At 39.0% G+C, this 7,643-nt stretch overlaps 1 long non-coding RNA gene across 1 annotated transcript in view; it reads left to right on the top strand.

Moving 5' to 3' along the window:
- The first annotated feature begins 7,124 nt into the window (after positions 1-7,124).
- The window catches only part of LOC129444199 (uncharacterized), a 138,836-nt gene continuing 138,317 nt past the window's right edge, over positions 7,125-7,643 (top strand). Inside the window, exon 1 of the long non-coding RNA XR_012365651.1 lies at positions 7,125-7,345. This is a non-coding gene — a long non-coding RNA (uncharacterized lncRNA). The remainder of the gene's footprint in view (positions 7,346-7,643) is intronic.

The raw sequence follows: 7,643 nt of genomic DNA, 5'->3' as shown, positions 1-7,643 counted from the left end.
CTGGGATCCTCTGCTGTTTCTCTTATTTTGTATTTCTATTTCGAAACCAAATATCTGAATTACACAGAATGTGTCACTTGTTTACTTGTATTTGTGTCAGTGACTCAGTGTCTGAGATCTCGGCACTATAATATTTCAACCCACAGGCCTATGGTGCAGGTGTTACCTTGAATGTGTTTGTGTGTCTAACATCTGCTTTTCCAACACCTCCATCTTATTATGACAAACAATGACATGCACCGGCTCCAAAGACTCACAATCCTCAGGGACAGCAATGCATTGTGGGAGATTTAATCACTGGCACAGGAGAAGGCAGTTTATTCTTTTGCGCAAGAACGGAGGCGACTTTGACATTTCGAGAAAGACTGATGTTTAGGGCATATTAACATAAGGACAAAGCCCACGGTACTGGAGAGTTCGATAAAGCGAGGCAGAAAATGTTAGCTGTCATTTAATTGTACTGCTTTGTGCTGTCCTGAAAGTTTTCATTGTGTTAACCAAGGCAAATTCCCAGCTACATTGTCTATACATAGACTGTTGCATATGTAATAAGAATTGACTCACTGTCTTTAAATTAAACACCCCGCAGATTTCTTTGCATCAAGGTGGGTGTCACTTGCATTTCTGCTTTTCCTCTGTTATAACATTACATGCAGATTAAACAAATAAAATATCTCTTCCCATACAGCAAAAATATATATTTTGAAATATATTGGCCAAAAAATATATTTGCTGAAATACGTATTAAAATATATTTTGAGGTATAAAAGTTAAATATAAATATATTTTCTTACCCCTGAAATACATTTTAAAATATATTTTGAGGTATAAAAGTTAAATAAAAATATATTTTCTTACCCCTGAAATACATTTTAAAATATATTTTGAGGTATAAAAGTTAAATATAAATATATTTTCTTACCCCTGAAATACATTTTAAAATATATTTTGAGGTATAAAAGTTAAATATAAATATATTTTCTTACCCCTGAAATACATTTTAAAATATATTTTGAGGTATAAAAGTTCAATATAAATATATTTTCTTACCCCTGAAATACATTTTAAAATATATTTTGAGGTATAAAAGTTAAATATAAATATATTTTCAAGTTAAAAAATATATTTAAACTAGCTTCACTGTTTTAAAATATATTTACAAAATTTTTAAAATATATTTTGGCCAAAAATATATTTTTTTGCTGTATGGGTTTGTTAGTAAATGTTTTCATTTAGGTTTTTTAGCAGTTTATGCTGTAACCCCTAAAACTCTGCGGACCTGCCGGCGGCCCAAAACTGCATCAAACTTTTTACAAATATATATGTAAGTTTTCTATAAAATAGGATAATTTTGATCAGTTTACTCCAAATTATGTCAGTAGATTATTTTTTTAAATTCAGGCATGCCCATTTCTGCAAAAAGTTGAATTATACTGCAGAGCATAAGTACCCATGAGCCCTGCAATTCCCCACCAAAGGTTTGCGAACCCCCAGTTTGGGAAACCCTGCCATAGAAAAACATTTTTGGTTCCCAAATGTTTTAAAACATTCTTATTGGGCGTTCAGACCAGACGCGGTAGAGGCAGCAAAAGCGCGCTGTTTGCACGTAGTTGGACGCTTGAACATCTTACGTTTACTTGCTTCATTCGAGACATTCACACGGAAATTCGCATCATGGGAGGGGCTTCTGTGACTCCGCTAGCTTCCTGCAATCAGGTTACTACTAGAGCAAGCTCCTGATGGGTTAACGCAGTGGAATATCCGTCACAGTTCAGATTTTTCACTATATTTATACGCAGCAGGATGCCTATTCGCGTCTTCATTGACTTAACATGTAAATCACTTGCGTTTGCCACCTCTTTCGCGTCTGTTGTGAACGCACAGTAATGCTACGTACACACCAAATGCGGAGCATCACGTTACTCGCTCTAGATTACTCGCAGGATTTAATTTCTTGCATGCACATTTTTTGCTCGAGTTGAATATTTTCAACTTGGATGAAAACGCGTTTGAGGCAAATGGCGCATGTTTTGCATATCACGTCATTTGCATCGCCCCACACAAGGAGCATCTGATCGCGTCTTTGCATTGACTTTATATGTAATCTCCTCGTGCAAATCGTTGAACTCGCGTCTGGTGTGAACCCACAGTTCTACTCTGAACAAAGCTACATGAAAGACTAGCTCTGTCTCACTGATACCACATAAGGGTTGTATACTTTCGCCTTATGAAAGTGACAGGCCAAATTTCATTCCTTTATGGGCGTTGACTGGCCCTCATTGACTCACAATGGAAAGGATATAATTTTGCAGATGTTGGTGAAAAAGCTCAAATGTCAGGTTCTTTTCAAACTGCCAGACCAGCTCTGGCCCAGGGATGAATAATGGATCAGTCACCTTTGTCTACCGCTGAATATTCTTACATAAATACAAAGACTCATAAAACGGATAATAGAGCATCCAATTCATCTCTTAGCGGGCAGATCAAACGCTGCGATAACTCGGCCGACGGTTTGTTTTTTCTTAGACAGGTAAATGAATATCACCTTTGTGTGGCTGGCTGTCTCTTATGTCTCGTAGAAACGTCTGATTTACTTCTTACTGCTGTTTTGTGTGTTCAGCTAGTGTCCATTAACACCAACACGGAGGTTAAAGGCCATACAGTGAGTCGAGGTTTTGGATGAAAGATGAGTGATTTTAAGGGGTGATCACTGATAAAACAAATACATTTACTGTTTGAAGGAAGTTTATAATGGTGCTAGGTTGGATGGGCAAAACTCACTCATACTAGTTATGGTTCTGTCTAGATACTATGTTGTTGCTGAATGGTTCCTTGTTGCCTAGGTTGAAAGTGCCAACTCCAAACTTTTTGAATATTTTACTTTACTTGTTCTTGTTTCACCAGACCAACACATCTTAAGTCTTAAAAACGTTGTATAGACCAGTTTACACAGTGATTTCACATTAACACTTTTACAAGGTGTTCGGGCATAAATGTGTGAACACAACCACCCTCCAATGAAAAAACTCCACCCTCCCTTTTTAATCCCCATTAAACCAAAGAAGTCTCATTGGGCATGCTGTTTGTATTCTCTTATCAATGTGACATCACACTGTTAAAGCCCTGCCCACATCCACTGACTGACAGTCCTGCATAACCATAATGTCCGCCCTCAGCAGGTTGAACGTTGTCCGCCATATCTTAATAGTAAGATTAATTGTACTATTGTCTCAAAACTGTATTTACAGAAATCACATCTATATGAACTGAATGTATTCAGTGTCCCTTCTGGTAAGGGAGGAGCTGTAGCTCATTTGCATTTTAAGGTACAGCAAGCTTTTGCTCCCACCCAAACAGGGTCATTTTGGACATGCCATAATAAATTATCTGAGGGGTATTTTGAGTTGAGATTTGTGGGATGCACATCCACAGCACAAAGGTCCCGTTCCACTACATCTCAGAGATGCTGTACTGGGTTGGGATCTGGTGACTGTGGGGACCATTTTAGTACAGTGAACTCATTGTCATGTTCAAGAAAACAATTTGAAATAATTCGGGCTTTGTGACATAGCGCATTATCCTGCTGGAAGTAGCCATCAGAGGATAGGTACATAGTGGTCATAAAGGGATGGACATGGTCAGAAACAATGCTCAGGTAGGCCCTGGCATTTAAACGATGCCCAATTGGCACTAATTGGCCTAAAGTGTGCCAAGAAAACATCCTCCACACCATTACACCACCACCAGCCTCCTACACAGTGGTAACAAGGCATGAAGGATCCATGTTCTCATTCTGTTTACGCCAAATTCTGACTCCACCATCTGAATGTCATAACAGAAATCGAGACTCATCAGACCAGGTAACATTTTTCCAGTCTTCACCTGTCCAATTTTGGTGAGCTCGTGCAAATTGTAGCCTCTGTTTCCCATTTGTAGTGAAGATGAGTGGTACCCGGTGGGCTCTTGTGCTGTTGTAGCCTCAAGGTTGTGTGTGTTGTGGCTTCACAAATGCTTTGCTGCATACCTCGGTTGTAACGAGTGGTTATTTCAGTCAAAGTTGCTCTTCTATCAGCTTGAATCAGTCGGCCCATTCTCCTCTGACCTCTAGCATCAACAAGGCATTTTCGCCCACAGGACTGCCACATACTGGAGGTTTTTCCTTTTCACACCATTCTTGTAAACTCTAGAAATGGTCGTGTGTGAAAATCCCAGTAACTGAGCAAATTGTGAAATACTCAGACTGGCCCGTCTGGCACCAACAACCATGCCACGCTCAAAATTGCTTAAATCACCTTTCTTTCCCATTCTGACATTCAGTTTGGAGTTCAGGAGATTGTCTTGACCAGGACCACACCCCTTAATGCATTGAAGCAACTGCCATGTTATTGGTTGATTAGATACAGTATTGTTCAAAATAATAGCAGTACAATGTGACTAGCCAGAGTGGTCAAGGTTTTTAGTGTGTTTTTTGTTGCTACGTGGCAAACAAGTTACCAGTAGGTTCAGTAGATTCTCAGAAAACAAACAAGACCCAGCATTCATGATGTGCGCGCTCTTGAGGCTGTGCAATTGGCAATTAGTTGAAAGGGGTGTGTTCAAAAAAATAGCAGTGTCTACCTTTGACTGTACAAACTCAAAACTATTTTGTACAAAAAAAATTTTTTCTGGGATTTAGCAATCCTGTGAATCACTAAACTAATATTTAGTTGTATGACCACAGTTTTTTAAAACTGCTTGACATCTGTGTGGCATGGAGTCAACCAACTTGTGGCACCTCTCAGCTGTTATTCCACTCCATGATTCTTTAACAACATTCCACAATTCATTCACATTTCTTGGTTTTGCTTCAGAAACAGCATTTTTGATATCACCCCACAAGTTCTCAATTGGATTAAGGTCTGGAGATTGGGCTGGCCACTCCATAACATTAATTTTGTTGGTTTGGAACCAAGACTTTGCCCATTTACTAGTGTGTTTTGGGTCATTGTCTTGTTAAAAACAACCATTTCAAGGGCATGTCCTCTTCAGCATAGGGCAACATGACCTCTTCAAGTATTTTAACATATGCAAACTGATCCATGATCCCTGGTATGCGATAAATAGGCCCAACACCATAGTAGGAGAAACATGCCCATATCATGATGCTTGCACCTCCATGCTTCACTGTCTTCACTGTGTACTGTGGCTTGAATTCAGAGTTTGGGGGTCGTCTCACAAACTGCCTGTGGCCCTTGGACCCAAAAAGAACAATTTTACTCTCATCAGTCCACAAAATGTTCCTCCATTTCTCTTTAGGCCAGTTGATGTGTTCTTTGGCAAATTGTAACCTCTTCTGTACATGCCTTTTTTTTAACAGAGGGACTTTGCGGGGGATTCTTGAAAATAGATTAGCTTCACACGGACGTCTTCTAACTGTCACAGTACTTACAGGTAACTCCAGACTGTCTTTGATCATCCTGGAGGTGATCATTGGCTGAGCCTTTGCCATTCTAGTTATTCTTCTATCCATTTTGATGGTTGTCTTCCGTTTTCTTCCACATCTCTCTGGTTTTGCTCTCCATTTTAAGGCATTGGAGATCATTTTAGCTGAACAGCCTATCATTTTTTGCACCTCTTTATAGGTTTTCCCCTCTCCAATCAACTTTTAATCAAAGTACACTGTTCTTCTGAACAATGTCTTGAACGAACCATTTTCCTCAGCTTTCAAATGCATGTTCAACAAGTGTTGGCTTCATCCTTAAATAGGGGCCACCTGATTCACACCTGTTTCTTCACAAAATTGATGACCTCAGTGATTCAATGCCACACTGCTATTTTTTTGAACACACCCCTTTCAACTAATTCAACTAATTGCCCAATTGCACAGCCTTAAGAGCGTGCATATCATGAATGCTGGGTCTCATTTGTTTTCTGAGAATCTACTAAACCTACTGGTAACTTGTTTGCCACGTAGCAATAAAAAATATACTAAAAACCTTGATTATTCTGGTTAGTCACATTGTACTGCTATTATTTTGAACAATACTGTAATTGCATTAAAGAGAAATTAAACAGGTGTTCCTAATAATCCTTTAGGTGAGTATAATAAATGATCTGTGGGGTATTTTGAGCTGAAACTTCACATACACATTCTGAACACATATTACATCTTGTAAAAGGCCGTAATAGGTGCCCTTTAAATGTTTGATATGTCTTTCTTTCTTCTATTCATCATTTTCCCTTTTACACTGTGTCTTTCTCAAAATCTGTCATTTACTGGTCAGCATTCATCTGTACAAAAATGATTCTGCTTCCTTTATATGGCCACAGCACAATAGAGAGATTGTATTGTGTGGCATTTCTATTGCTCCAGTGGCTGCTGCTGTTGCTATACTGGCTGCCAGTCATAGATCATGAGTGACAGTAAATTGGTACATGTGTTCTTTTCTAGGAAAGTTTTCTGTTTATAACTTTAAGAGACCTACTGTATCCATCACTGGATAAACCGGACCTGCTACAATAAGCAGACAGCAAACCTGTTGCTGTCTTCTCATCCACCTGTTTTCCATACCCAGAACAATTCAATAAGTCTTATCCGCAGCCCTGCTCTCGCAATACTGTCTCGTCTATTAAAATATTGAAATATATAAATAAAGCGTATAGCACTGAGACACACGGGTGCTCTCTTTCATTCGGTTATTGTACAAAATAGCTGTGCAATATTTTTTTTGTCAATGGTTTACTCTAAAAGCTTTTCCCTATGCCATTATGAAAGGAAAGCAATAAAGGTCTTTCAATGGGCATGAATAAAACCAGGGAGAACAGAGGGAAGCCGCTGGGGGTTTGGCCGAAGGGCTTCTATTCTTTAGCTGGTAATCAAATTGAAGCTGAAATGAAATGGAGGTTTCTTATGAAAATAGCCTTTGTTGACTGGAAGGCTGGTAATTCATAAACAATACGCAAGGCTTTTGTGAGCATAATAACATATTCATGCTCACAGAGAAAGGGAAGGAAAAGAAACGGGTGAGAGAGAATGAAAAAGAGAGAGAGAGAGAGAGAGAGAGAGAGAGAGCAGTGAATAGGGCTACAGGGGTTTGGCTTACCAGTCTCAACTACTGCCATTGCAATAACTGATGTTACTCTCTCTCTCTCTCTCTCTCTCTCTCTCTCTCTCAGATGAACCTGTGCCAGTCTGGAATAACTATTCCACTGGATTTTGGACAGAAGTATGAGAGACTGGAAGTGTTGGATCGCTGGATGGATAATGAACTTTAGGTGAATTTACTTGAGGAGCTGAATGATGGATTAGGGAAAACTCACAGGTTGACTGCAAGACAGACAACACAAGGAGCTGCAGTGAATTAAGGTGTCTATTGGATGACTTTTGGATTCACAATTACACATGGACATCGTGTGGGATGCAGGATTTATTTAGACGGGTGCCTAAAAACCTTTCATGTACGAAGGAACAAACTTTTCTTTTATGTTCATGAACTGATGAAAAATTACATGGTGAGTAGAAAAGGATTTTGCAGCAATTCAAACATCAAAGCAGACAACAGTGTGATGACAGAATTGTTCCAACTTTGTGCTAAAAAACCTTTGGGTGCATAATAGTACCTCACTAGTCTGTAGGTAATTTTAGCCAAGGTCCTAATATTAGG

Source organism: Misgurnus anguillicaudatus, chromosome 3 (genome assembly GCF_027580225.2).
Source record: "Misgurnus anguillicaudatus chromosome 3, ASM2758022v2, whole genome shotgun sequence".
NCBI lineage: Eukaryota > Metazoa > Chordata > Actinopteri > Cypriniformes > Cobitidae > Misgurnus > Misgurnus anguillicaudatus.
This window is presented reverse-complemented; position numbering and strand designations above follow the sequence as displayed.